Here is a 26893-nt window from a genome sequence, read left to right as displayed (position 1 = left end):
TATTTTTATATAGTTCGTGGAACCTGCAAAACAGAGAGTAGAATAAACACAAATATATAGTCAATGATTGTCTGAAATAATTGTTTAGTCACTTTCACCACATATATATGGTAATTTCTCATTCACAAATATAGTGAGAGATTTAATATTCATATAGTTACATCTGTCATCATTTAGCAAATATTCTGGTAATAATGACTGTATAAAAGAGTTACTTTTATCCATACAATAATTTTAGTTTAACTTGCTATAATTCTTAGTAAAAATATTATATGGTTGGTTATATCTATGCCTATATCGTAATTATTACCTATGCTATGCTAATACTTACAATAAATATGACATCTCGGATGACTATAATTTATGACTATAATTTAGTTACTGTATCATTATAGTTCCAAATATCATATACTTTTCTCTCAGTGCGGCGGCCGTCCGAAAATATCATGCCCTGTAAATTCTCGCGCGCGCGCGCGCGTGCACCGTGCGAATAAACAATAACTGCTAATTAGAAACTACCGGAGGCATTCATCGCGGCGGCGGCGGCGGCGGTGGGGGCATTGATCCCGGCGAGCGTGCAGACGTCATCGTAAATCGCGCAATTACGGCCGGCGGCGAGCCAGCCTCCTCTAACCCGACCTTAAGTCATTCTAATTCACGGAGAAGGACGCGCGAAAGCACGCGCGCGCGCGGCCGAGAAAGCCGAAAAAAAGAGGGTGGATTCGTGCCGCCGAGAGCGCGCGCGCGCGCGCGCGTTGTTCGATTCCCCGGAGTCTTTTTCGTTATTTCCAATCGAGGGGGGGGGGGCGGCGCGCTCGGCAGCGAGAATCCAATCGCGCGAGATTGTTCCGGTAATGCGAGCCTTAACGATCGTCGAGCTCTAACGAGCCCCAGCGATGTCGACACAGAGGCCAAGGAGAGGCCTGGATTGCCAATCGATAGCGGCTTGATATGCAAAATGCCCATAAGGCCAAGGTCGGCGGACCGCCGCGCGCCATCGGGAATCGTCGTCGCGATATCGCACTGCCGATTATTTACGCTTATTTTTCATTTTAATACACGTGTGTCTTAAGAATCAAGAAGCGGGTCGAGTCTGGACTGTGAAAAGTCTCTGGGCAAATAATAATCAATCGCCGTGCTCTCGAAAACCGACTGGCACGCGGGGCGTTGAGGAATCGCGACGATCCCCGGTCGCGCAATGTCCTCCGATGATGGTTTTTTAATTAGTACACGCAAATGGAGAGACCTCGCGCGCGTATCTGCTACTTTTATCGAGCGCGCGGCTGGATATAAACAATCTCGGAATCCACGGTCGCGCTCCGACCTTTCCTCGTACTTTGCTCTTAATCATGCGCACTTAACGGCCGCGAATATTCGTCACGCCAGGGCTAAAGTTAACTCCGCAGAGGGAAAGATGAGGGAGGGGGAGAGAGAGAGAGAGAGAGAGAGAGAGAGCTTCGTCACGGCGTCGCCAAGAGAGAAGTCATTTTCGGAAACGAGTTTCGCGCTGCTCGCACTCGACAGTCGTCGTCGGGTCTTCCGTCGACCGTCGAGCTGCGTTCTCCGCCAAATCATGTCGAAGGCAACGGCTGGAACTCGGTGCTTCCTCCCTCTCTCCTCCTCATGCACATTGGAGAGGCGAATGAGGAGAGAGAGAGAGAGAGAGAGAGAGAGAGAGAGAGAGAGAGAGAGAGAGAGAGAGCGTGTCAAGGTGGAAAAGAACACGAGCGCAGATGTCGTCTGCGGATTATCATTAAAATACATCTTGCTCGTGTCGGCCCGACGACGCTACCTCCCTTCTCGCCGGCTTATTTATTCGCGCTTATGCTGTCCGCCGTTGCGCGACGGATAAGTAGGAATTAAATATTCATTCGTCGGGATACGCCCCGCGGTCGAAGGAGAACGAGGAGCGAGAGCGAGGAAGAAAAACGAGAACGACAGGGAAGAGCGGACACGTCCCGAGAAAGGGGAGAAGGAGAAGGGAGCGTGGAAAGCAGCGTGGGAGGAGGGAGAGAGAGGGACGGGCCGATTTGTCACTCGATCGGATTAAACGGAAAGTACTTCGCTGGGCCACCCCCGAAAGCCAGAACTAGAAAAGCCTCTCTCCCGTTTTCCGTGTCCAGCTCGGCCGGGCGAAACGTCGCGTCGCCGGCAAAGTTCGCAAAGACGCCACACACGCGTCGCGCGCGCGCGCGTTCACATCGTCGTGCATTATTCACGGCCGATCTGCGGCGAGCGCGCGGTCGCGAGCTGGAGGAGAGTTGAACATACCCGCGTCCATAAAAGTGTCTCGAAGTTTGAATGAAGAAGGTCGCGCGTCAAAGACCGCATATAAATTGGAAATCCGTCGATCGCGCGAAATCCGTTTTAAAAGTATCGCGATACGACCGCCGCCGGCGGTGTGTCGGAAGGATACCTCGGAATCGTAGGCCGACGTGACTGAATAAACAATATCGGCTCGCGGCGACGCCGCGAAATCGCAGCGACAGGTAAATATGAAACTAGCAAGACACGGCGTTGGTGACGTCCGCCGAAGCGATTACAAACGGAGAGTTCTCTCACCGCGGTCTCCCGTGCGATCCGCGCGAATTTCAGCTCGACTGGCAGCAGCACCTCTCTCCTTCCCCGCGAATACACTCGCGCACTGAGAGAAAAGTATATGATATTTGGAACTATAATGGATATAGTAACTAAATTATAGTCCGAGATGTCATATTTATAGTAAGTATTGCCGTAATATCGGTAATAATTACGATACAGGCATAGATACAACCAACCGTATAATATTTTTACTAAGAATTATAGCAAGTTAAACTAAAATTTTTGTATGGATAAAAGTGACTCTTTTATACAGTCAATATTACCAGAATATTTGCTAAATGATGACAGATGTAACTATATGAATATTAAATCTCACTATATTTGTGAATGAGAAATTACCATATATATGCGGTAAAAGTAACTAAGCAATTATTTCAGACAATCACAGACTATATATTTGTGTTTATTCTACTTTCTATTTTGCAGGTTCCACCAACTATATAAAAATATGATTGACGCCAAAATGAACTGTAAAATATAGCGAGATTATATAGTCAATTCAACTATATTTTGCTATCAGTGCACTCGCGCGCAACGTTCGTGTATTTCTCCTCTCGCGACGACGGACGCGTGTGTGTCGTGGGCGACAAAAGAAAATATCGCGCAGCCGTACGACGAGAGGCTTCTCTCTCTCTCTCTCTCGCGATCCCGTGCGAATTGAGCGAATAACGTCCGTGGGGAAAGCTCCCCCCTCTCCCCCCGCCTACAGCCGCCCGCGTTATTACGCTCGCATAAAAGCCCGCGGTGTCGTACACCGTTCCGGCCCGCTCTCCTCTCTCTCTCTCTCTCTCTCTGTCTCTCTCTCTCTCTCTCTCTCTCTCTCTCTCTCTCTCTCTCTCTCTCTGTCTCTCTCCCTCGTCGGCCGTCCACTCTTACGTCCTCGTTTTCGCAGTTTGCCGCACCTACGTCGTCCGCGGTGTAAACCCGCTCTTTTGTCGTCCACTTTGGCACGGGCGAAAGCTTCCGCGAAGGCGCGCGCGTCAGTCAGGATGTGCAAATTTGTGTGTCGCGAGGCGCGCCATGTTTCCTACTACGACGAGACCGACCCTCCGCGGGCTCTTGTCGCGGCGGGAGCACGTAGAAGAGCGTCACCGAGAGATACGCCGACGTGGGATCTGAAAAATCTTGCGCGACGTCTCGTCGCTGATGATTCCTTCGTGTCTGTCTCGCGAGCGAGTCGCTCTTGACACGGCGCGCGCGATCCGAGGGTGAAATTTCTTATCGACGTCGACATTGACCGGGCGCGAGTTCTCCCTCCGGTTCGTCTCCGGAGCTCGAGAGAGCAGCTGGACGACGAGATCGACATCTCGCCGAATCTCTGCGCTTGATTTTAAACGATAACGTCCTCGTGTGATCTCACGTCTGCTGTTTCGCGTGTAATTTGCTCCGCGGATTAACATCGTTCTCTCGCGGCGCTTCAATTAGAGCCGGCGAAATGAACTTTCCTGAATGTCGGAGTGAAAGGGGCGGAGGGAGGCGGAGGGGCGGAGCGCGTTCGTTTTCTTTGAGAGGAAGTCGAGGAGGGTGCCTGCAAAGGACATGTGTCTCTCTCTCTCTCTCTCTCCCCCCCTCTCTCTCTCTCTCTCTCTCTCTCTCTGTCTCTGTCTTTCTCTCCTTGTTCCGCGACTCACAGTCGGCTTCATGCCGAAGAGTGAAAGACGTCGCGCATAAATATCTCCGGCAGAGTACGCGGGGCGAGTTTCCCCGTGAACCGTCGGACGGGATTACCATAATGGCCGCATCCTTCCCCTTTAGCTTTAGTATAATAGATCCTCCGCGTCCTCCACGATCCGCAAACGAGTCACGATCGTCGAAGCTCCGTAACCAGAACGATCTGAGAATCTGTAATTTCGACAGGATGTATACGGCGCGATACGATTTCACCCCGTAACTAAACGACGCTCCTCCGCCGCGACAAACGAGGATCTGTATCTGTCCTCTGTAAATGTATCACCAGATATGTCGCTCTCGGTTCCCTCTCCCGGTGTGCTGCTGAGCGCGGCAAGGTCGATTTCTTTTTTCTTTTGTTCTACAGTTTGTCCTCCTCGAGATATTAACATCATTCCGTCAAATCACGCGTGGAATATCGCCGAGATGATTTCTCTTTCCTTCTTTCTCACCAGCATCACACACACAGATCGAAGGTATTTTTTGGATTTTTGATTTCTTTCTTCTTTTACTTTTTTATTATTCAATCGCGCGCCAAATGTCTCGCGTGCGACATCTCAAAGTAAAGTTTGCCTCTTTTCTCGACCGCGGCTCGCGTCTATTAGTTTTCTCGCTTGCTAATTTCAATGGCACCGTGTCATTCGTTTGATTGATAAAGTTGTCAACATGTCGAGACTCTAATCGATTCAAGTGTAATCTAATGCAAACGGATCCTTCGCATTAGCATCGTCAACGCATTGACCGACTTTACCTCCTCGTAATTCTACTCGAGATGCATTTTTCAACGCGCTGTCACCGTCCTGACACGGTGAAGTGCTATTTAGGGCAAAGCGCGGGATGAGAAAGCCACGTCGGCCGCCTTTGCTCCCGCGGGAGAGCCTCCGAGAGAGGATCCTTGAGAATATTTTTACGGTTCTCCGGTCTAAAGATAGAAGAGAACCAACGCGGCGACGGCGGCGTATCCCAACGCCGCACAGCTTTCGCGGAGTTGCGGTCGGCGGCGGCGGCGGCGGCGGCGGGGGGACGCGCGCAATGATAAAAACGTCGGCCGCAAAGGAAAAAAGAGAAAGAATGGAAAAGGGTCGCGCGGTCGCGGTTACGTCGACGCCGGGCGGCGGGGAGAAAAAAAGGAGAGAAGAAACACGAGCGATCGATTTCGATCGTGACAATTAACGAGTCTGTCTCGGGATTCATGCTGCGGTCGAAATCTCCCGAAGCAAGCGGTGGTATCTCTCCCCCCCCCTCTTTCTCTCTCTCTCTCACGGTCAAGTGAACTAACTTTCAACGATAACACCGCGACTCGCGGAAATATTATTCCGCGCCATTGCATTTAAAGAGAATCCCCCCCCTCCCGCGGTGTTTACGCCACTCGCGCGCGCGCGCGCGCATATTTCGGTGGGAACAAATGCAGCGTCACGCGACTGTCGAGGCGACACGCCCGCGATATGGCGTCTTGGATCAATTTCCCGCGTCACGGATGAAAAGTCGTGAATTCCATCCGCCAGAGCGAGAGAAAGAGGACGGCCACGCGATCGACACATGTCACCCACGTGTCTGCCTCGAGAGGACCGCCGCGCCGCGCCGACATACACAAGGCGCGAGGAAAAACAAGAAAGCCGAACGTCGCGCGGACCAGTAAATATTTGACGAAGACCGAGGGAGAAATTTTCAAGTGGGATTATCGCCGCGACTGACACACACCGAGGTGACGCGAGAGAGACGTTATTCGATTATGTATGTATGTATGACAGGGGGAGAGAGAGAGAGAGAGAGGATATACACGCCGATATCAGCTTACCTTATCGCGTGGCGTGTTGCGTTGCATCTAGTCGCTCGCGGACGGCCGGTGCACACGAAGTCGTAGACACCTGGGACACGCGACGCGCACGGAATCCTGAATATCCGCGCGCGCGGGCGAAGGAAAAATGTGGCCACGAGGCGGATGCACTCTCGCGGAGCGACGAGCGAGCGACGAAGACGGGGCGCGGCACGAGCGTCGCGCGTAAACGCGCGACCGTAAAGCCCGGGGATGGTTAAGTTTAGGCGTTAGCTTTATTGCACGCGCTGCACATCGCTCGCGGAGGAAGAATTCCGGTGAACGCGCTCCGAAGAAGTCTGAATCACGAGTCGTGTTACTGTCGCGAGCGCGGCGAGCGAATATAAATCTATATGTGGAACCGCGCTTTGTTTGTTTCTTTCTCACGCAACTTTCCGCGGCTTTCCCGACGTCTCGTCGAAATTAAAAAAAATGCCGCGCGACGATGTCTATGAATCTATATATATATATATATATATATGTTTTTTATTTTTTAATGCTGAGCGAGAGATTCGGGGCTGCGATTTTCTCCCTCGAGGCGAAATTTCGTCTCGAGGGAGAGATCGTCGAAATCCAAGAAAAATTCAGCGTCCGCGGATACAAGACGTTCCGATTCGACAAAGTTTGGCGGTCGAGTAGAAAAATGCAAATCGAGAGAAAGCTGATGAGCAGCTGATTGCCGTTGCGTGGAAGGATTGCCTTGCTTAATTTATGAGGCGGGACACTCGCGCGCGCGCGCGAGTTGTACTGAGATGCGATTACTTCGCGTTGAATCGGTGGCTGTTTTGTAACTTGCATTCGTCTTCCATGAGGCATCGTCGGCTTCCCGATCCGGCGAGTATAAACGCGACATGAGCCGGTGCGCGGTCGACGGTTGCGAAAGCCGCGGCGTATTTACGACGCAACGAAATACCGTGTCGGCAATGATGTCACATCGAACGAAAGCGGCACAGCGACGAAAACGGGAAACGTCTCGCGCGCAGATAATAGCCGAACGGGAGAAAAAGCCATTGTTCTCGCAATAATTGGCCCCCGGTCAGTTGAGTTATGACGCGGGAAGATCGTAAACTTTGCGGCGATCGTCTCTCTTTTAACGATGGCCTACCTTCGTGTATCGTATCGCACGAAATGTCGCCGTCGAATCGCTCGCGCTATCGTCAATTACGATCGCGGGCCGCGAAGCTGCAGCGAGACTGAGCGCACTTCTGTCTGGAAGTTTCGAAAATTGCGAAATATCCCGGCTCTTTCGTACAACGATAGCTTATCTTCCATTAAACATATTTATCTACTTGTAGGAATTGCCTGACGAGACACGACGAGTATTTTCTTTCGATCTCGTCGTCAATGATATATTTACGAGTAAAATCCAATCAATCAGAGCTTTGGCTATCCTCTCCTCGCGCGACTCTCCTAATCGTAAGATGTACAGATAAAATGATAGGAAACTCTCCACAGATATATTTCTTTTTAAATTTAAATTTAATATCCTCAATGTTTGAAAAAAAAAAAAAAAACATCCAGCATCTTCACCGGAAGAGTATCGAATTAGCGAGAAAGAGAGAGAGAGAGAGAGAGAGAGAGAGAGAGAGAGAGAGAGAGAGAGACGAAATCCCAAGTTCTCCGTCGGAGACCAGCCGAATTCTTTCGACCGGGCAAGTTTATTGTACTTCCATATTATTTCGCGGTAGCTATGAATTATGTAATACGGGCTTTATAAAATATTGCCGATCCCGCGGATCCCGCGGCGGCGGGCAGCAAAGTTGCCGCGGCGTCACGTCGCCGCTGGCGCGCCAAGTTCGCCGAAGCCGTTTTCCGAGACGCGCCGCGCGGCGATATCAGCGTCTTGTAATAATTCCGCACGGGTCGCGAGAGACGGCAGCGGCGGCTCGGCCTTTCCGAAAGTTTCGCAATTCGCGCGGCGCGCCGGCTGCCCTCGGCTGCGAAGAATCGGTCCCCGGGTATGAAGTCGTCGTCGCAGGTAAGGATCAGACGCGACATTAAGCCTGGCCGCTAAGAGGCGAGAACCGACATAAACTGCTTTACGGTTTAACTTATTATACTGCGCGCGGGAGACGAGCGACGAGAGAGAGAGAGAGAGAGAGAGAGAGGCACGCGCTACCGCGCTGCTTCTGCGGAGCCGGCGATAAAACTAGGAATTTAATAGGCGCGAGAGGAGGCGCGACGTTTTCGCTCTGGATTTTCATATTCCCGGAATAATGACGGGCGTGATATACGCGACCGACAACCTTGGGGTCGCCGCGCGCGCGCGCGACAGACTTGCGACCCGCTCTAATCCGGGGATTCCTAAGCCGCGCGCGTCGCGTCACGTCGCGCCGTGGAAGGCGAGGAGGCGATAGCGAGGAAAGACGCGTCGTCGTCGCGAGGTGTGCGCGACTCGTTCGCGGCTCTGATGAAGAGAAGCGCCGCTCGGCGCGGCGCGTCAGCTTCAATCCGACGGGTATTACACGCGCGCGTATAATTATCGTGTCCAAGGTGACATATTGCGCGGTAGCCGAGGAAGACTCGCGCGTCGGGCGATTTTTCCAAAGCTCAGCTAATCAATCGAACGCGAAGCCTCCGTTCGCAACGCTCCCGCGAGATAGCAATGCGTGCGCGATTGGTAGCCGAGAGTGGCTTTCTTGCTCGCTTGCGAGAGGCGACCTCCTATCGAGAAACAATAACGTCCACGAGCATCTCTCTGTGCGTCGCTGCTTTCTCTCGTGCCCTCCCTCCCTCCGTCGCGGTTTCTCCCGATGCGGCCAACTTGACGCGAGAGCCGAGAGCACCGAGAGATCACCCTGGAAGGATACGATCGACAATTATTAACGCGGCGCGCGCGCTGTAAGCTGGAGGACAGACGCTGGTGGACGCTTTTCCGCAAGCCGCAAAACGGTCGCGCGGAGCGTTCCATTACCGGCGAGACCGGTACCGGATCATAAATCAGACGTGCCTCTCTCGCGGTACCTGCGCGACCGGTACTCATCGTCGACTCCCTGCTGCGTGCTCTCTCTCTCTCTCTCTCTCTCTCTCTCTCTCTCTCGCTCTCGCTCGCTCGTGGCTCAATTAAACGACTAGAGAGGCGTACATGCGCGCGTGCTATCGCGAAATCCACAAGTGCGGACGACAATATTGCCGACGGTATCGCGACACGACGACGACGACGACGTTCGACGTTCGACCGGAGAGAATTCCCGTCTCGTCTCAGCGAGATCGCCGGCGTTTCCGTGCGCCTCGAGAGAACGCGCGCGCCCGGCAAATACCAGACGGCGGGCGCGAATATTCCGTCTTTCCACAGCGGTTCGGCACGTCCGACATTCGATATTCAATATCCCGAGCGTACATACATCCGCGATTTTAGCTCATTTCGCGCCAACCCCCGTTGCCCGGCCCGCGCGCCTTTTACCCCCTCCCGGCATAGTCTCCCCCGGTAAAATGGATTTTCCCGTCTGGAAGCGACCGCCGGATGGGAGGAGGGGAGGGTAGTTCCAGCCGCCAGACCGCATGGATATTCGATAATTATGTTGATACGCGATATCGGGAGTATCGTCGTTTTGTGACGATAACGCGCGCCGCGCGCGATATTCGATACGGAATGTTACGTCGAGCGCGTTACGCGCGAGAGACGCTGAGCGAGGGCCGGGAGGGGGAAAGTGGTTCTGTATACGGCGCGAGGCGCTCTTTGAGAAGGCGAACGGTGTCGCGTTACTACCCTCCTCTGCGCGTGACGCCAAGTCGGGTCGGTTTGTAAGCACGCGCGCGCGGAGGGACGGAAGAGGCGACTCGTCGACGACGACGACGACGACGACGGCGAGCTCGTTAGCTTTGGAAATCGGATAAGTCGCCGGCGGAACGCGAATGTCCTGCGCGAGCGACAAAGAAGTAACCGCGGCGCGTGCAGCTTCCTCATTAAGGCCGGCCGCGATGAGCGCACGCTACTTGACCGACTCTCGATGGCGTTCACCACTTTTCCGAGACGAGTAAAATCCCGTCCCGCACACATTAGAAACGCGCGCGCGCGCGGCGGAAACATCAATCCCGCCGCTTATCTCGAAATAACAGCGACGCGCGCTCGAATAATAAAAGGGACGAGAAATTGTGTTGGGGATTGTTAATGACCCCGGCGGGATACGCGAGGAATAATGAATTTGGTCGATTGATTCGCTCTCCTCGCGCGAGAGACACGGCGAGTTTCTCGCTCGGCTGGTAACCTCGTTTATATCGCTGATGGCGGTGAATGAGCGCGGAGGCGCACCGTTGACGAGGTTGATCGAGACGATCGGCGAGACGCCGTTTTCCCGACGAGACCAGACGAGACCAGACGAGACCAGACGAGGAAGCGAGTCGCGATAATCCAGCGGCGGCGCAGGAGGTAAAGCGGCGACGAGCGAGTCTGCGAGACTGGTCCCTCCTTCGGCCCGTATTCCTGTTTTTCTCGTCTCGCCTGCTCGCGCGCGCGCGCGAGAGGATCCAGGAGCAAACCTGATTACGATCCACTTTGTTGATCGGCGCACGACGGACGGCGATCTCGTTGCCTCGTTCGCGATCGAGAAAAATGGCGCGCTCGCGAAGGGAAAGGAGAGAGAATCGGGATCGTCGAACCGGCACGGACGGCATTACGAACGAGGAAGTGGGATAAACGATTCCATCGCTAATTAGGCGTGCGACGGTGGCATCGCCGCTTTATCGAGCGCGCTCGAGCCAGCGGAAGGAGAATTTTTAGCCGACCGCGCGGGAGTGGCGCGAGCGTTTATCTCGCGGAAGAGATACACGGATGGCACACGCGCGAGCCGAGCCAATAATAATCGATATTTGCGCGAAACGCGAACCGCTTTCGACACACGCGCTGCTCTCCCCTGCGGTGCGCGATCGCGTCGCGATGAGAGCCGTTTTTTTTTTATCTTCCCCGGCGAGAAGTCGATAATTGTTGGCCGAGAGAGAGAGAGAGAGATGGAGGGAGGCAGATTGAGGAGATGCGATAATTTATGTACACACGCAACTTCACCACCAAGCGATTCCCCGCTTCGATTCGAATCTTTCAAGGAAGAAATTGGCCGAGCCGATCGCCGGTTCCGACAAGAACATTCCCCGACGAGACCGATTTCCCCGGCGCTGCATCGTCAAATTGCCAGCCCGCCTTGACGCGAAACATTTCCGGAGGAAATCTGACGCGCGCAACTTCACTGTAAACTAAAGCGCGTTGCAATAAAACATGCTCGAAGCGTGTTAAAGTGCGTCTCCATTTCAGACATACAGCAAATCAGCAAATTAAATTAACACGTATATGTACGTTAAAAGATCAAATGTTTATGTATGTGTTAAATATAATCGTTTGTATGTGTGTTAATGGTTAGGCGTATTGAAACAACACACTTTCAAGTGTGTTATGAGATATATTGTTACATCAAAATCAAAACACACATCAAGTGCGTTACGAAGATGAACTGAGGCAACATTGCAAATCCAAGTGTGTTATTTTGAAATGCACAATCGTGTGAATGAATGAATCTTCTTCCTACGCATTTCTTCCGTTTTAAGTCACGCGTTACTTAACATATTTAACGTTTAAACGTTATAATAATGAATAACATGTAATTAATGATTTAGCCTGTAATAATATGAAAGCAAGTTATTATCGTATTAATTTGTTCAATAGATGCGCAATACTTTCTTGAAGGCGAGTAGTAATCGCCGATTTTGTGTTTTTCTCACATGTATTTCTCTTAATACACACACGTGTGTTCATTTAAACGCGTGTTAACAAAATTAGCGTGTTATCGTGAACACATTTACTAGTGCGCCACGTGACTCGGTGTGTGTGTTATCCAATATATCATCCAAGTGTGTTCTCAGTGTATTTCGACTCAGTAATATCATTCTGTGTCTAAATAACACGCTCCACGTGTGTCGTGAGAAAAAAGTGTGTTTAAGAAGAAAGTAACACGTTTCTGCAGTGTGTTATTAAAACACACTTTTGTCGCAGAAAACGAATTGTTTTGTGACGCGCTTAGTGCCTTAAAACGCCAGCTAATGCGTCAAAAATAACACACTCAACTTTAACACATATGCTCCGATGTGCCTAGTTTTACAGTGTTGCACGGCCACATTCTCCCGCCGATGCAGATATTGCACAACGAGAGACGCATAGCGCGCGATCGCCGATCGCCGGAGATTAATGAATCGAGAGAGACGGGCGATATCCGCGCGAGAGCGCGTTTCCAGCGAGGGCGCGAGAGAGTAAAATTGCTCGCGGATTGTTGTTTGCGCCGCTCGCTTTTTCCAACGGCGGCGCAGCTGCGCGCCCACGAAAAAGACGAGATTGTAGGCGAGCGAGGAGCGAGAGCGAGAGAGAGAGAGAGAGAGAGAGAGGAGAGAGAGAGAGAGAGAGGTCTTAGCTCGAGTATGATATTTATTACGGACCGCCGCCGTGACACGCGCGATCGCGAGTCGTCGTCGGCGCCCCCCCCCCTCCCGCCCCGGTTGCTCCCGGGGCGCGTTTGAGAGCGCAATTTACGACGCGACGCTCTGCTCCGCACGGCCGCCGGATAAATCTATGATCGCTTTCGCCGTGAACCCAGAGAGAACCCGCGCCGATCGATGTCGCGGATCCCGAGCGAGTCGCGGCGGCAAATTAGTCGCCGGCGAGCCGTGTTTGCCGTCGTGCTCGCGGCCGCTCGCATCGATCCCGCCGTTCCGCGAAATCGCGGGACCATTAATCCCACCCGTGTACTGGCCGCATCTACACACACACACACACACACACACACACACACGCCGCGGACTCTGCTTTCTTTTTGCGACTGTTTCCCCTTTATAAATGCAACGGGACGCGCGTTCTGACCGCGCATTTTAAGGTGTTCCTTTTCTCCTTCTCCCTTTCCCCTTTCACGTCGTATAAAGTTCTCATGCGATATTATCTGGCGAGTTCGGCGCTCAGCGAGAAACACGGCCCCCGGTCGCCCTCCTCCCTCTCCCGACCCGCGCGTATTTCAGAGTAAAAATTATTCTTCCAAAAGAGGCCAGCGACACAACAGCATCGAGCATCGATCAACCGGCAAGCCGGCTGTCAGAGTCGGGTCGCGTTAGGTGAGCGGCGCGGCGCGTCGCTCGGATCGTCGCCGGACGAGTCGGGTGTCATAGAATTACCCGAGAGATGCCGTCCTAAAAGCAGCGCGTCGACAATTTTACGAGCTACCGCGCGTAATTACGCAGCCGGCTAACCCAGCGCGGCGGCCGTAAAGTGACGACGAGTGATAGTCGTTGGTGCGGCGAATTAGCAGCGCGACGTTTATTAACCATCGATCCTGCGCGGCGCGACACTTTGCGCCACTTCCGAGCGCGTCGGACCCCCTCCCGCCTCTCCCCACCGCCCACCGGTCGAGAACAGTTTCCCGTGCACCGTCTGAAATCGGCCGGATTTTTCAGCCGGTTCCCACGTGACGGAGCCGAGGAGAATCTTTGCCGTCTGCGTGGATTCGCAGCGTGTTGTGCAAAGACGCGACAGGCGAAGGAATCCAAACGCTCCGATTGCTTCCGTAGAAAGTAGGATGAACGGCTCTCGGCGGTATATCCTGGCGGAAAATGACGGCGGTAGACAAGCACGCACGCGCGGAAGACACTTTTGCGATTCCTTTTCCTAGACACGTACCGCGACGATATATAATAATATCGATATTTGTGCTCTCCCGGATAGAACGCATAGAGGATCTCGCAATCACCCTCCCTCCCCCCCCTTCACAGTTACTTTCTCTCTTCCTCGCTCGAGGTCTTCCCTCTTCCTCGCTCGAAATTTCCCGAAATTTCTTCGCTCGTCAACGGGATTAAAGGACCAACGCGACGCGCGCGTCGCAGAGTCGCGATAGCCGGCCGCCGCCGCCGCCGCCGCCGCCGCCTCCGACATCCGGCGCGCTCGTCCCTGAATGTCGTTCGCGTAACAGTAATCGTGCGCGATCTACGGAGACAGAAGGTCGAACGAGGAGGAAAAGGGAAGCGCGCAGCTGTGTGACGAGGACGAGGAAGAGGAGGAGAGAGAGAGAGAGAGAGCCCGGTGGTGCGCCGCGAAGAGGAGCGAAAAGACCTGACGCGCGGTTCAGAGTGGCACTCCCTGTCTGTCGACCCACGCCGACTATCTCGCGAGCTGCCACGCGATATTATTATGTGCACATGCCCATGTATCACGGACTACCTGACAGATCGGGCTCGCGCGCGTCCATACGGGAGAGTGCGGCTGCCTAGGTGTGGTTGATACTCGCGCGCGGCCGGCGTGTGTACGATAAAATAAACGAGCTTGTCTCTCTCTCTCTCTCTCTGCCTCTCTCTCGTTCGCTCGCTCTCTCTCCTTCTCCTCCTCCTCCTCCTCCTCATGTTCTCTTTCTCTCTTTCTGTCTGTCTGTGTATGTCTTTCTCTGTCTCTCGCAGGCGCTTTCGAAGCCCCTTCCATCTCGCGCCGATCTATCATTCCCTCTTTCTCTTCTCTCCTCTCTCGTTCCTCTCAGCTGCTCCGCAGCAACGACGCCTGCACCGGAGCAACTTTTAAGGTCACAGACCTCGGTGGCTGCCCCCTTTGCACTCTTCTCCTTCTCTCTGTCTCCTCTTTCCCCGTTACCGAGCGAAATGAGGGCGAGACCTCGCGGACCGGAGAAAATTTCTCACTGGGTCCTCTCTCTCTCTCTCTCTCTCTTCGTCACTGCACTTGAAACAGCGATTCGCGATACGACCGTCGTGTCGTGTCGAATGTTTTACTTGTTACAGCCGATTTAGATGGGAAGCTTGCCGAGACTAACTCGGCAATGTCGAATTATACTTGTTGGATTATTTGGTAGCCGTTTTGTATTAATTTGTACCATTGATTTTGAAGTTTGAACTTCGTAGCGTTTCGAAAAAGCGTTTGGAAATATGAAGAGCAAAACACACAAAATAAAATACTCCTTTTTATGGTAGAATCGGTCGCGATTTTTATACCAAGTATGAGTAGTTTATGACTATAAATTTCTGATTACAGATTTCGTACCCGTTGCATCCCTTCGGAAACTCCACATCAAAAACCTCCGACGACATCAGGCTCAAGAGAGACTTAGCAAAGTATATTTATAGTATACATATTCTAAATTAAGAAAAAATACTTTATCTATATAGTATATTTTATATCATATTGTATTAGAAATTTTAATATTGATTTTATTGTGTTTAATATTAATATCAAAAAATTAATATAAATAAAATAAAATTTATTGTAATCAATATTAATATAAATTTATTAATATTAGGATAATAAATATTATCCTGTATAGTTATATATTTTATATATGTGATATATGTTATGTAATATTGTATTATAATATACTATAAAAATGTAAATTTCTCTGGGAAAATAAGAATAAAAATTAAAAAATAGATATAATATTGAAATGTTGTGTTTTTCGTTTATTAACACCTCCATAGACATGTTTCCTTAAAAACATGCTTCACTTAAAAGCGTTTTATTAAAGTGAGAAATCGAGAAAATTTGTAGATTCTTAAATTTTCCGTTGTAATTTGATGCTACCTCTTTGCTCGTTACATTCTCCTGATACAAAATCGTCAAAATGGATAAAAATGAAAAATTTGAAATTCAGATTTGTATCAGGAGAACATAATAACCGAAGAGATATTCCAAGTCTTTGTGGCAAATTCGGTTTTCTCATTTTCACGTTTTGGTATCAGGTAAACATGATGACCGAAGAGGTATTCGAGATTCGGCCGGTAAATTTAAAATTTCTCAGTTTCTCCATTTTTGCGTTTTGGTATCAGGAGAACATGATGACCGAAGAGGTATTCGAGATTCAGGCGGGAAATTTTAAATTTCTCAGTTTCTCGATTTTTGGTGTTTTGGTATCAGGAGAACATGATGACCAAAGAGGTATTCGAGATTCGGCCGATAAATTTAAAATTTCTCAGTTTCTCCATTTTTGCGTTTTGGTATCAGGAGAACATGATGACCGAAGAGGTATTCGAGATTCAGGCGGGAAATTTTAAATTTCTCAGTTTCTCGATTTTTGGTGTTTTGGTATCAGGAGAACATGATGACCAAAGAGGTATTCGAGATTCGGCCGGTAAATTTAAAATTTCTCAGTTTCTCCATTTTTGCGTTTTGGTATCAGGAGAACATGATGACCGAAGAGGTATTCGAGATTCAGGCGGGAAATTTTAAATTTCTCAGTTTCTCGATTTTTGGTGTTTTGGTATCAGGAGAACATGATGACCAAAGAGGTATTCGAGATTCGGCCGATAAATTTAAAATTTCTCAGTTTCTCCATTTTTGCGTTTTGGTATCAGGAGAACATGATGACCGAAGAGGTATTCGAGATTCAGGCGGGAAATTTTAAATTTCTCAGTTTCTCGATTTTTGGTGTTTTGGTATCAGGAGAACATGATGACCAAAGAGGTATTCGAGATTCGGCCGGTAAATTTAAAATTTCTCAGTTTCTCCATTTTTGCGTTTTGGTATCAGGAGAACATGATGACCGAAGAGGTATTCGAGATTCAGGCGGGAAATTTTAAATTTCTCAGTTTCTCGATTTTTGGTGTTTTGGTATCAGGAGAACATGATGACCAAAGAGGTATTCGAGATTCGGCCGATAAATTTAAAATTTCTCAGTTTCTCCATTTTTGCGTTTTGGTATCAGGAGAACATGATGACCGAAGAGATATTCGAGATTCGGGCGGGAAATTAAAAATTCCTCAGTTTCCCGATTTTCGCGTTTTGGTATCAGGAGAAAACATATAATAAACGAAGAGATATCAGGAAATTTTGGCAGGATATGAGACATGAGGAAATATAAATGGAAATGGAGGCATAAGTAAAAAAAAGCACAGTTTTATATTTCAACATGTTTTTATTCTTAATCATTTTTTAATACATACAATACATATGATATATGAAACACGTTTAACAATATAATGTTACAATATAACAATATAAAAAAATACTTAAAGTATCAAATATATTTAACAATGGAATGTTAGAATATAACAATATAAAATATACTTAAAACATAAAATATATTGAACAATGCAATGTTACAATATAACAAAATAAAATATACTTAACATATAAATACAATATTACAATACAAAACGGTGTAACGCGTAACATAATATATATAAAAATAAAAGTTTTAAATATACACATAAATAAAGTGGGGAAAGAAATTGGATTTATGCGTGGATATTTTTAGAACTCTTATAAACATCTCTTGAAGCTCTTGTACAGCTTCCTTATAGAGATCGATAGAATTACAGCCAAACACACACATACGTACACACACACACACACACACACACACACACACACACACACACGAGCCCGACTCTTTCGCTCCAGCGCGGATATCACACACACGACAGTATCAGCGTCAGCGGACGCGAACCCGATATCTCGTTTCACCAATAAACGCAAAAATTGGAAATGCAAATGCACGTCGGCGTGCACCGCGGAGGTTAACGACCGGCTGACGAGGTCCGTAGACTGATTAGTCACCAAGTTCGCCCACATAAACTAGAAATAAGATACGCGGCAACACGTCGGGAAACTGCGAAATATCAAATAACGGAAATCCGTAGTGAGACCGCGGCGCTTCGTTTTGTTTTCCGTGCGAGAGCCGCGTGCGCTTATTATGCGCCCAACCGCCGCGTGCCGAATATGCGAAAGCGCTGCGATAAACGAGAAATAATCGCCGCGCCGCTTCTTCGATCAGCGACGCGCTTAGAATCTCTCATCCTATCAGCCGTCCGCGAGAATTCGCGCCGGCTGATAGATGCGCGCGATCGGTTGCTGTTCCGTTGGAAATACCGCGGGGGCTCCAGCAGCGCGAGTTTCACGCAAAATTAGCCAGGGAGCTAACAAAAAGCACGGCAAACGCCCGCCATGCTTCTTCAACATGCGATGTGTATGCTTGTACCGCGCATTTCGTCCTGGAATATCATCGACTTCGGCCGAGGCCGAACGCGCGGATTACGCGAGCGCAAACGTACGTAAAACGGATAAGTGACAAAGAAAGCGCACGAGAGCGGCGACGTGGCTGGACCATCGTCGTCTCATCCCTCTCGGCCACGCCGCATGCGCGCATCCACCCTCGCGTGCCCCAGCGAGTGAAATCTAACAAAGGAAACGGGCTACCGCGTATATCCTCTCACATATTGCCTCGCTAAGCGGATAAGGATATGGAACGCGCGGGATCCTCAAACGGCCTCCTGACGGCACAAAGGGAGCCTGATTGCCCGTGGATGATTTACCACGGCGCGTCGGCGCCCGCGACACTCCACGAGATATCCGTGGAGGATCCGCGCTAATAAAAGCCAGTGGGATATAACTCGGAACACGAGGAAACGCGCGCGCGCAGGGCTGCAGGGACGACGGCGTCGCGCGCGTGCGACGAGGTCGGGAGGCGAAGTGCCGCAGGAAGAAGGAGAGAGAGAGAGAGAGAGAGAGGAAAAAGTGATCTCATGGCGACGTGTGTCGCGACAACAGCCGGATGACGCGTCCGGTCTCGCGAATAAAGCGCGCGAGCTCGAGGCGCTCTTCGCGGAAACGTTGCCTCGGAGTTTACGGCGATCCACGTTTACGTTTCTCGATTCTCCTCCTCCTCCTCCTCCTCCTCTCTCTCTCTCTCTCTCTCTCTCTCTCTCTCTCTCTCTCTCTCTCTCTCTGTCTGCCCGTGGTTATTTACTCAGCAGGAGCTGCGACAGGATCGCGGAGGGTCTTCCCGCCCGCCTTTCTCTCCTACTCGATAAAAATGGCGAGAGAGAGAGAGAGAGAGAGAGAGAGAGAGAGAGAGAGAGAGAGAGAGAGAGAGAGAGAGAGAGACTTGACAGGAAAAGTCGGAAGACGTGTGTCGTTACGCTTATCGTAAGGATTGATTAACTAAGCAGCGTGGACAAGTAACTTGCCTGCAAAAGAGAAAAGCCTGACGTGAGGAGATGCGGACACACCTCTCCTCTCCTTCTCTCTGTCGCTCGGCTCGCGGCTGTTCCTCGCGAGAGAGTTTGCGCGATCTTTTTCCTATTTATATTTCTCTCCCGTGCGTAATTGCGCGAGCACTTTGTAAACGGCCATGTCTTGGCCACCCTCCAGCGCCATAATTCATCGAAGGGCCGGGCGCGAAAGGGTTACGCTAAAAGCATCCGAACGACCACGCTTTATCCTCCGGGAGGAAAACGCGGAAGCACGCATTCGCCGCCGGCGCCTCTCGCCCGAGGCGTTTCTTTGTTCGCCGAGATCCACCCCCCCTCCCTCCTGCCGTGTGGCCAGGCCGATTCGCCGACTCGTGATATAATAGAAGCGAAATAGCGGGGGTAAATGCAGGTAAGACATTCGGCCGTCCAAGCGTAAGAGCAGGATATCCCTCCTGGACCAACCGGCTATCTACTCCCCCTCCCCCTCGCGAGAGCGCCATCGAAGGGGCTGAAGCGCGTAATGAAAATAGCCCCTCCTAATTCGACGCGATCCCTTGACCGCTGCGCGGCTTTCTCTCTTCTTCCATCTAAAAATAACTCGCCGCCCTACCCCTCCCCTCCCCCCCCCTCCCCGACGGCGAAACCCCTCTCTCTCATTACGACCCAGTAATAACCGTTGTGTGCTATCCACGATCCGCCGTTCGTTCCTCCGATGGCCATGTATACGTAGCGACGCACGTGGGTCTTATTGTCGCACGGACACGTAGGAAGAATCCTGTTCTGCGCCGGCCGTTAGCGAAAAAAGCCCCGTGTCGTCGTGTCTTCTTGGCACACGTCCCAGCGCGTGTCGAACACGCGTCGTGCGTCGGAGGGAAAAAAAGAAACGCGCGAGACGTGCGCTCGCGCGGTATCGACGCGGCGGCGTGGCAGTGCTCGGAATTAGTCGCGCCTTCGAGGCGATTCCCGCCGATCTCGTCCCCGTCGCCGTCGTGTCGCCCCTTTGTCGTCGCTCGTGTCGTCTCGGCGATATGCACACGAGTGTGGTGGATTCACGCGTGGAGAGAGAGAGAGACTCGAGGACTGACGCGACACGGAGAGAGCGGCGTTCAAGCCTCGGGGGGGGGGGGCTGTGACAAAATCGACGATGACGGGCCACGTTGAAAAATCAGCCCGAAAAATCGCGGGATACTTCCGAGAGGGCGCTCCGATGCTCGAAACGGTTTCCACGCGATGACGTAAGCCGCTTACAGCGGACTGTAACTATCTCACAATGGAGAAGTACTAAGGTAAACGTCCCAGTAACCGGACCAGTTGAAGCGTGGCTCGTCACAAGAAAATACAATATATTAACATTAAGGATACTTTTGACATAAACATTCGCGTTTATTCGCAGAACTTAAGATTCCGTCGAACAGAGAAAAATGATTTCACCCTTAGCGCTCTCCGTTGGCTCCTGCTGTGGAGACATCCATCATTTGTTCTCGTATCTCCGGTGGCTCCGCTGTGGGAGACATTCTAGTATTAACATCAATACCTCCAGTTGCTTTTTGAAATTACAAGCGCTTGTAATTTTTTCCGTTCGAAGTAAAATTTCTCTTTCGCAGACGCTCCACTGCAAAAGTGCCGCCGGAGTTGCCGCAGAGTAGGCAGTGATAAGAAAACGCGCGGAGTGCAAAGGGTTGAACCAATGTATGTGTCTATCTGTTATTAACGAAACATTTACGCAAGTAACGAAGTGCATTAATGTACCACCAGTGGCCGGACAGGTGGTTGAAAAAGGTTACGGCCCATTGTTGGGATATAAATTGTCCCCACCCAGTGTCCGGAGCGCCATTAGAAAATTAGTATGTGCTAACGGGAAATAATATAAATATAGATGCTACCTCTTGATGAACTTATTAACGACCGTTATTTTGCCAAGCCGCGCACACAGCTGCGCACTTATTTGATTAATTTTTATTTCAACACAAAAGTATCAAATTGGGCGATATATTTCTTTCCGACTCTGATCGTCAAATATTGCAGTTTCTTTTTCTTTCTTTACAATAATTCGCCAAATATTGCAGTTTTCCTTTTACAATAATGATCACTCTTATCCATTTATCGTTAAAATAAATAGTAAATATTTCTTTTCAAAGCGGTCGGATACTGGGACGTGTCCGGCGCCATTACGAGACGTTTACCTTACCCATTTTTCTGTCCACCACGTGCCGTCACTTTGGCGCTTCAGTCGCGCGAGCCTGTCAGTATAGCCTGTGTCTCAATCGCAACTCAATCTGCCGCGCGTTCGTCAGCATCATCGCGGTGTCTCTGCAGCGTTTGGCGACCAAGCGCGCAGCGCAAAGCACGAGCGTTTATTAGCAAGGGAAGACAAAGCAACGACGCGCGATCAACGTCGGCGCAGCCTCGAGCGCTCGCTCGTGGTTTCAGGGCTAATCATCGTCGGGCGATCCTGGGCTCCGATACGATCGCGACTACGCGCCGTAGGAGAACGTTTTCAGCGAGAGGTCTTCCTCGCCCCCGCCCCCCGCGCGCAGTTATGATCTCGTAATAACTGTTCTCCACCCTCGGCGAGCGTGCGTGTGCGGGTGCCCCGTAGATCGCACGGCGAGATACAATTCTATCTATTAGACGTTCCCGGGACGTTACATACGCGCCGAGAAGACGAAAGGGGCAGCAGGGGGAGGGGGAGGGGGAAGGAAGCGACGGCATACGCCCGTCATTCCTCGTGGCCGTTTATCGCGGATCTCGCTCCATAATCTGAACCATTGAAACAATAGCCGCGCGCCATGCACGCCTCTTCCCCTCTCCGCCCCCCCCGCCCCCTCCCCGGAGACCCCGTCATTCGCCGAGATATTAATCTCCGCGATATTAAGAGCCAATGCGCGGGCGCGCGACCTACCGCAGAGCGCGCTTCCAATTCGGAAACTGCCCCCTCCCCCCCCCGCCGCCCGCCCGCTCCCGAACGAATCTCCGTTAAAATGTGGACTTGTTCATTCCTGATCGTTGCAGTTGTCATGACAGGCGCGCGCGGATCAGCCCCCGTCGAGGATTTCCCCGCCGAAAGATTTCCGCGCAACTTGGAGTCCGAGTCCGCACCCCCCCTGCTCGTCGCGCACACGAGGGCTTAATTGCGCGATCGGGCCGATCGCGCGCGCATGTTCCCCATGCTTCTCTTTCGAAGCCGTGGCATCAAACGTACTCACGAGCGGCATCGATCCGCTCTTCCCACGGGACACGTATAATCCATTAGACGCGGGCCGGCTTAGAGGAACGTCGCGCGCTTCCGCCACGCGAGCTCGCGCGCATCTGCGCGCTAATCGCGTTTAGAGTGGCGTGGCCGCTGGCAGATACGCGCAGATACCGCACGCGAGCGAGAGCCAGGACGAAGGGGGTGGTGGATAAGGTGGGGGCGGGGGGAGGAGGTGTCCGCAGTTCTCTTTGTCTCCTATCGCTAATCCTCTAATTTTCCCGCGCGATCGTTAACCTAGCATCGCCCCCGCCTGCGCTCAACGCAGCACGACCCCGCTTCTCTCTCTCTTTCTCTCTTTCTCCCCCTCCCTCCCTCCCCCGTCCCATGGGAGGCACATCCCGGTCTATCAGTAGTCCCGCGCGCTTTTCGGCCGGCAGTCAGCCGCGACGATAGAACGTAATTCCGCGCTCTTATCAGTCGCCACCTCCGACCTCGAGGGAGGCGGCTTCGTCGTTGGAGGCGACGCGCCAGCAGCCGGGAAGAAGGATAATCCTCTTCCTCGCCTCTGTGCCCGGCTACGAAGGGGAGACACCGCGCACGAGCATTCCGCGTTCCGTCGCTGCTCGTTACAAGGTGTTAGTTATCTAGCCGGGGAAAGGAGAAGGAAGGGCACCGAGGTGACGGCGGATGTGTCGGTTGAAGAAGAGGTGTCAAGAAAGGTGGAACCTCCTGAAAGTGGAGGTCCCCCCGAGTTGATAGAGGGTTACGGACGGGGAACCTGAATGAAGAGTAAGAAGGGGGGAGGGCAGGGCAGGGCAGACAGCAGGGCGAATCGTGTAATCCCGCGGCTACTGGTAATTGGCGGCATTTGCATATCTCTCCGCGTTAACCGTTCGCCGTCGCGGAGGTGAACGGAGAGAACTTCTTCATTCGCTCATCCGGGAATTCTTCGCGCGCGCGCGCGCGCGCGCGGCTAGAGGACCGGCGGCTCCTGCGACTCTGGGGATTTCGTCAACACTGCGAATCGGCCCGTGTAAAATCGGCGTCTTATCTTATCCTTCCCGCGACGCGCGCGCGCAGAAAGCGATATCGGCGACGAATGAGTCTGCAGATTGCACGGGTAAGAGTCTGGAGAGATCTACTTTGTACCGAAACGCGACCGTCGTCCGTGACTGCGAGACATTTCTCCGCTCGCCAAGAGTTTAGCGTCCTCCAAAAAATACACGGGATTCCGACACGATTCTGTGCGCCTTTCTTACGCGTACTTACTGAGAGAGAAAAGTATACGATATTTGGAACTATAATGATACAGCAACTAAATTATAGTTCCGAAATATCATATTTATAGTAAGTATTACCGTAATATCGGTAATAATTACGATATAGGCATATGGTACAACCAACCATGTAATACTTTTACTAAGAATTATAGTAAGTTAAACTAAAATTATTGTATGGTTACAAACCCATAAAATGGTAGGTAAAGTGACTCTTTTATATAGTCAACATTACCAGAATATTCGCTAAATGATGACAGATGTAACTATATGAATACTAAATCTCACTATATTTGTGAATGAGAAATTACCATATATATATGTGATAAAAGTAACTAAGCAATTATTTCGGACAATCTTTGACTATATATTTGTGTTTATTCTACTTTCTATTTTGCAGGTTCCACGAACTATAAAAATATGGTTGACGCCAGAATGAACTATAAAATATAGTGAGATTATAATTAATTCAACTATATTTTTCTATCAGTGTATGTATCTCGAAACGTTTCTCGCTCGATCCGTATCGCCTCTATCGGCCGTCGAATATCACGTTGCTTATTATTCGCGTACGTCTCATTTGTATTTTTCTCAAAGCAACCCCTGAGAATACGGAATATAAACCGACACGCCCCGTACGATCAGATGAGCGACGACGTTGCACGTGGAATCGCTTGTAAATGGAGGTTCGAGCGAGAACGAGCGCGAGAACAAAGATGGGAGCCCCGGAGAACAGGGATGCGTGGCAGAGAGAGAGAGAGAGAGAGAGAGAGAGAGAGAGAGAGAGAGAGAGAGAGAGAGAGAGAGAGAGACGCTGTGTAATCCTGCCGCTACCAGTAATTAGCGACATTTGCATATCTCTCTGGCTGACTGTCCTGCGCCGCGGTAGCGGAGGAAGCGATTTACATGCGAATGGCCCCACTTTGAGCGCCGCAAAAATGACTGCGTTCTCGTAAATAAGAACTGTTTACGGATGCCGAGGAGCCTCCACCGTGGGAGAAATTGCCGAGCGCCGAGGAGGTAAGAAGGGCCGCAGAAAAGCTCCGACGGAGCGATTATGAAGTGTGAGGGAAGCGCGCGTCTCAAAGTCGGTGGTCTCCGGCGACCGGCATTAAAGAGCGACACCGAGAACCGTGACAATTAAATTAAATTAAATTTAACTTTTACTCTACTTAAATCTAGACCATCGGCCTCCTCTGAGAGAAGCTCTCGAGATTGCCTAGATAATCGTCATGAAATGCGATTCGGGTCTTGAGAAGAAACCCGAAATTTTCTTACAAGACAAGGAGGGGAAACTTGCTGCAAAAATAAATTAAATATTAATAAAATTAATAAAATAAATTAAATATTGATAAAAATATTTCGTATCGCACCGCTCTCTCTCTCTCTCTCTCTCTCTCTCTCTCTCTCTCTCTCTCTCTCTCTCTCTCTCTCTCTCTCGCGGGTTCGAATGTACTCGCTTACCAGATCGGTTACGGGGCTATACAAAATGAAATGGCGGCTGCGCATCGAAGAGACCGTAGTTTAGCAAACGACAGAAAAAGTCGCGCGATGCGCAAACGCGGAGAGAGTAGTATCGGAGTATCCATTTCTTATCCCGATAATTGCGCTCGATAAAAGCGCCGTAAATGTCAGTCGGCCGCGCTCTCGCGGGCCTGCAGTTTGCTCAAAGTTTCGCTCGAAAGTTTCCACGAAAAAGCTTTAACGACGCGGAGAGGCGAACGCTGGCCGTCCTTGCCTCGGTATTCCGCTTTGCATAATTGCGACATAATTCGCGCGCTTTATCGTTCGTTCGTGTCCTTAATGTCTCGGAAAGTTTCGGAGCCCGGTCCTGGGGACCGCGGCAGGACGGCGACAATGCCTCGTTAGAGCCTAATGCCACCGTGAAAGAACTAGGATTAAGAGTTGTAAACCACCTTGCAAATTGCCGACTGTCGGCCGAGAGCGCGCGGAATCGAATGGATCGTTAATGTCGCGGCGGAAGGAAATATCATCACGGCGAGAGAGAGGCGAAGAGTCGAAATTTCGCGTCGGACGAAAAAAGCGAGCCGCGTGCTCGCGACGGAAGGGGAGAGAAAGTATCGGCTGAACATATCGAGACGCGGTACATCTCGCGGAGAAGCATCCGGCCGTTCTCGCAAGCTCAAATGTGATCAGTCCGAGAGTGAACACCGCGCGCGCGAATCGCTCTCGGTCGGGCCGCGAAAAGGAAGAGCGATCGCTCGCGGCGCGACCCGAGAGAAATCCGACTGTGAATCAGTACGTAGGACGACGTGTTCCGGGGAAAATTGGAAATACGCTTCGGCGGGGGGATAAAGACGCCGGGATTCGCGGCGAAGTGGAGAGGGTCCACCCTCGGGAGGTATAGGTGAGAGTCGGAATGAGACAACTCCGGCACGCTTTATTGCTAATAGGATGTTGCCCGGTTAATTCCCAGCAGAGAAGCTGACTCGAACGAACGGAGAGAGTTCGTAAAGTTTCGCGCGGGAAGGAGGAGGCGGCTCCCTCCCCCCCCTCTCTCTCTCTCTCTCTCGCGTGCGCGCGCGGGAGGTGGCGAGGAGGCGAACGGAGAGAGAGATAGAGATAGAGATAGAGATAGAGATAGAGAGAGAGAGAGAGAGAGAGAGAAGACCGAAGGGTCGTAGTGCGCGACGACGAGGCAACCCCCTGAAATTTTACTGCGAAACGCTCGTCCCGATGAATTTGCATGGAAATTCGCCGCCGGGGCGAGACGTACACCTCGTGAGAATTAACTCAGTTACGTCTAATGAGCGCCGAAGATGGCGAGAGGAACTTCGTGGAAGGTGCTGTCGAAAAGGTGGCTCTCCCCCCTCTCCGCCGCGCCGCCGGTTCCGCGATCGATCGGTTCACAAGTTTTCGCGGTGCTCATTGGCGGCGGCCGCGCGCGATCGTGCTCGGCATTAATAGATTAATGCGGCGGAATAACGAATGCTTGCCCCTTCCTCCCTCCCCCAGATAGGACCCGCCATTCGCGCGGTAATACAATAGCTCGGCCTCGTACAGTCACGCCGCGCATCGCGTACGTGTCTCACGCTCTCTTCGCTCCGAGAGTAATAATAAACGCGAAATTGCGCGCGATCACCGAGTTATAATCAAAACCGCAAACGGCCGTAGCTTGTATTTTTAATTATTACGAAACTGCATTTCGCGGCCTGACCCGGGGCTGTCTGACCGACGAGAAATAAAAGTATAATTTCGCGTTCAACCGCGCCGCGCCGTTGCTTGGCCGGATGGAGATCGCGCATGATAAAAAGCACCAGCGGAGGAGAATGCCCGCAGCTACTCGGCCCATTCGAGCGGACCACGCGAATTTCGCGAAAGAACAAACCGCGCGCAGACAGAGACGGCGGAGAGGAGGGGGGAGGGAGGGGGGCGCGCGCGGGAGAG

At 51.2% G+C, this 26893-nt stretch overlaps 1 protein-coding gene and 1 long non-coding RNA gene across 3 annotated transcripts in view; one reads left to right on the top strand and one right to left on the bottom strand.

Moving 5' to 3' along the window:
* LOC112589404 (uncharacterized) overlaps positions 1-15157 on the top strand; it is a 141562-nt gene extending 126405 nt beyond the window's left edge. For both annotated transcript variants that reach the window (XR_003113526.1, XR_003113527.1), the window contains exon 4: positions 15084-15157. This is a non-coding gene — a long non-coding RNA (uncharacterized LOC112589404). The remainder of the gene's footprint in view (positions 1-15083) is intronic.
* Positions 1-26893, bottom strand: part of heca (hdc homolog, cell cycle regulator) — a 165036-nt gene that overhangs the window by 24042 nt on the left and 114101 nt on the right. The window lies entirely within an intron of this gene.

The sequence above is a fragment of the Harpegnathos saltator genome, unplaced genomic scaffold (genome assembly GCF_003227715.2).
Source record: "Harpegnathos saltator strain DR-91 unplaced genomic scaffold, Hsal_v8.6 scaffold498, whole genome shotgun sequence".
Taxonomy (NCBI): domain Eukaryota; kingdom Metazoa; phylum Arthropoda; class Insecta; order Hymenoptera; family Formicidae; genus Harpegnathos; species Harpegnathos saltator.
Note: the sequence above shows the minus strand (reverse complement) of the source record. Positions and strands in the feature narration are given on the sequence as shown.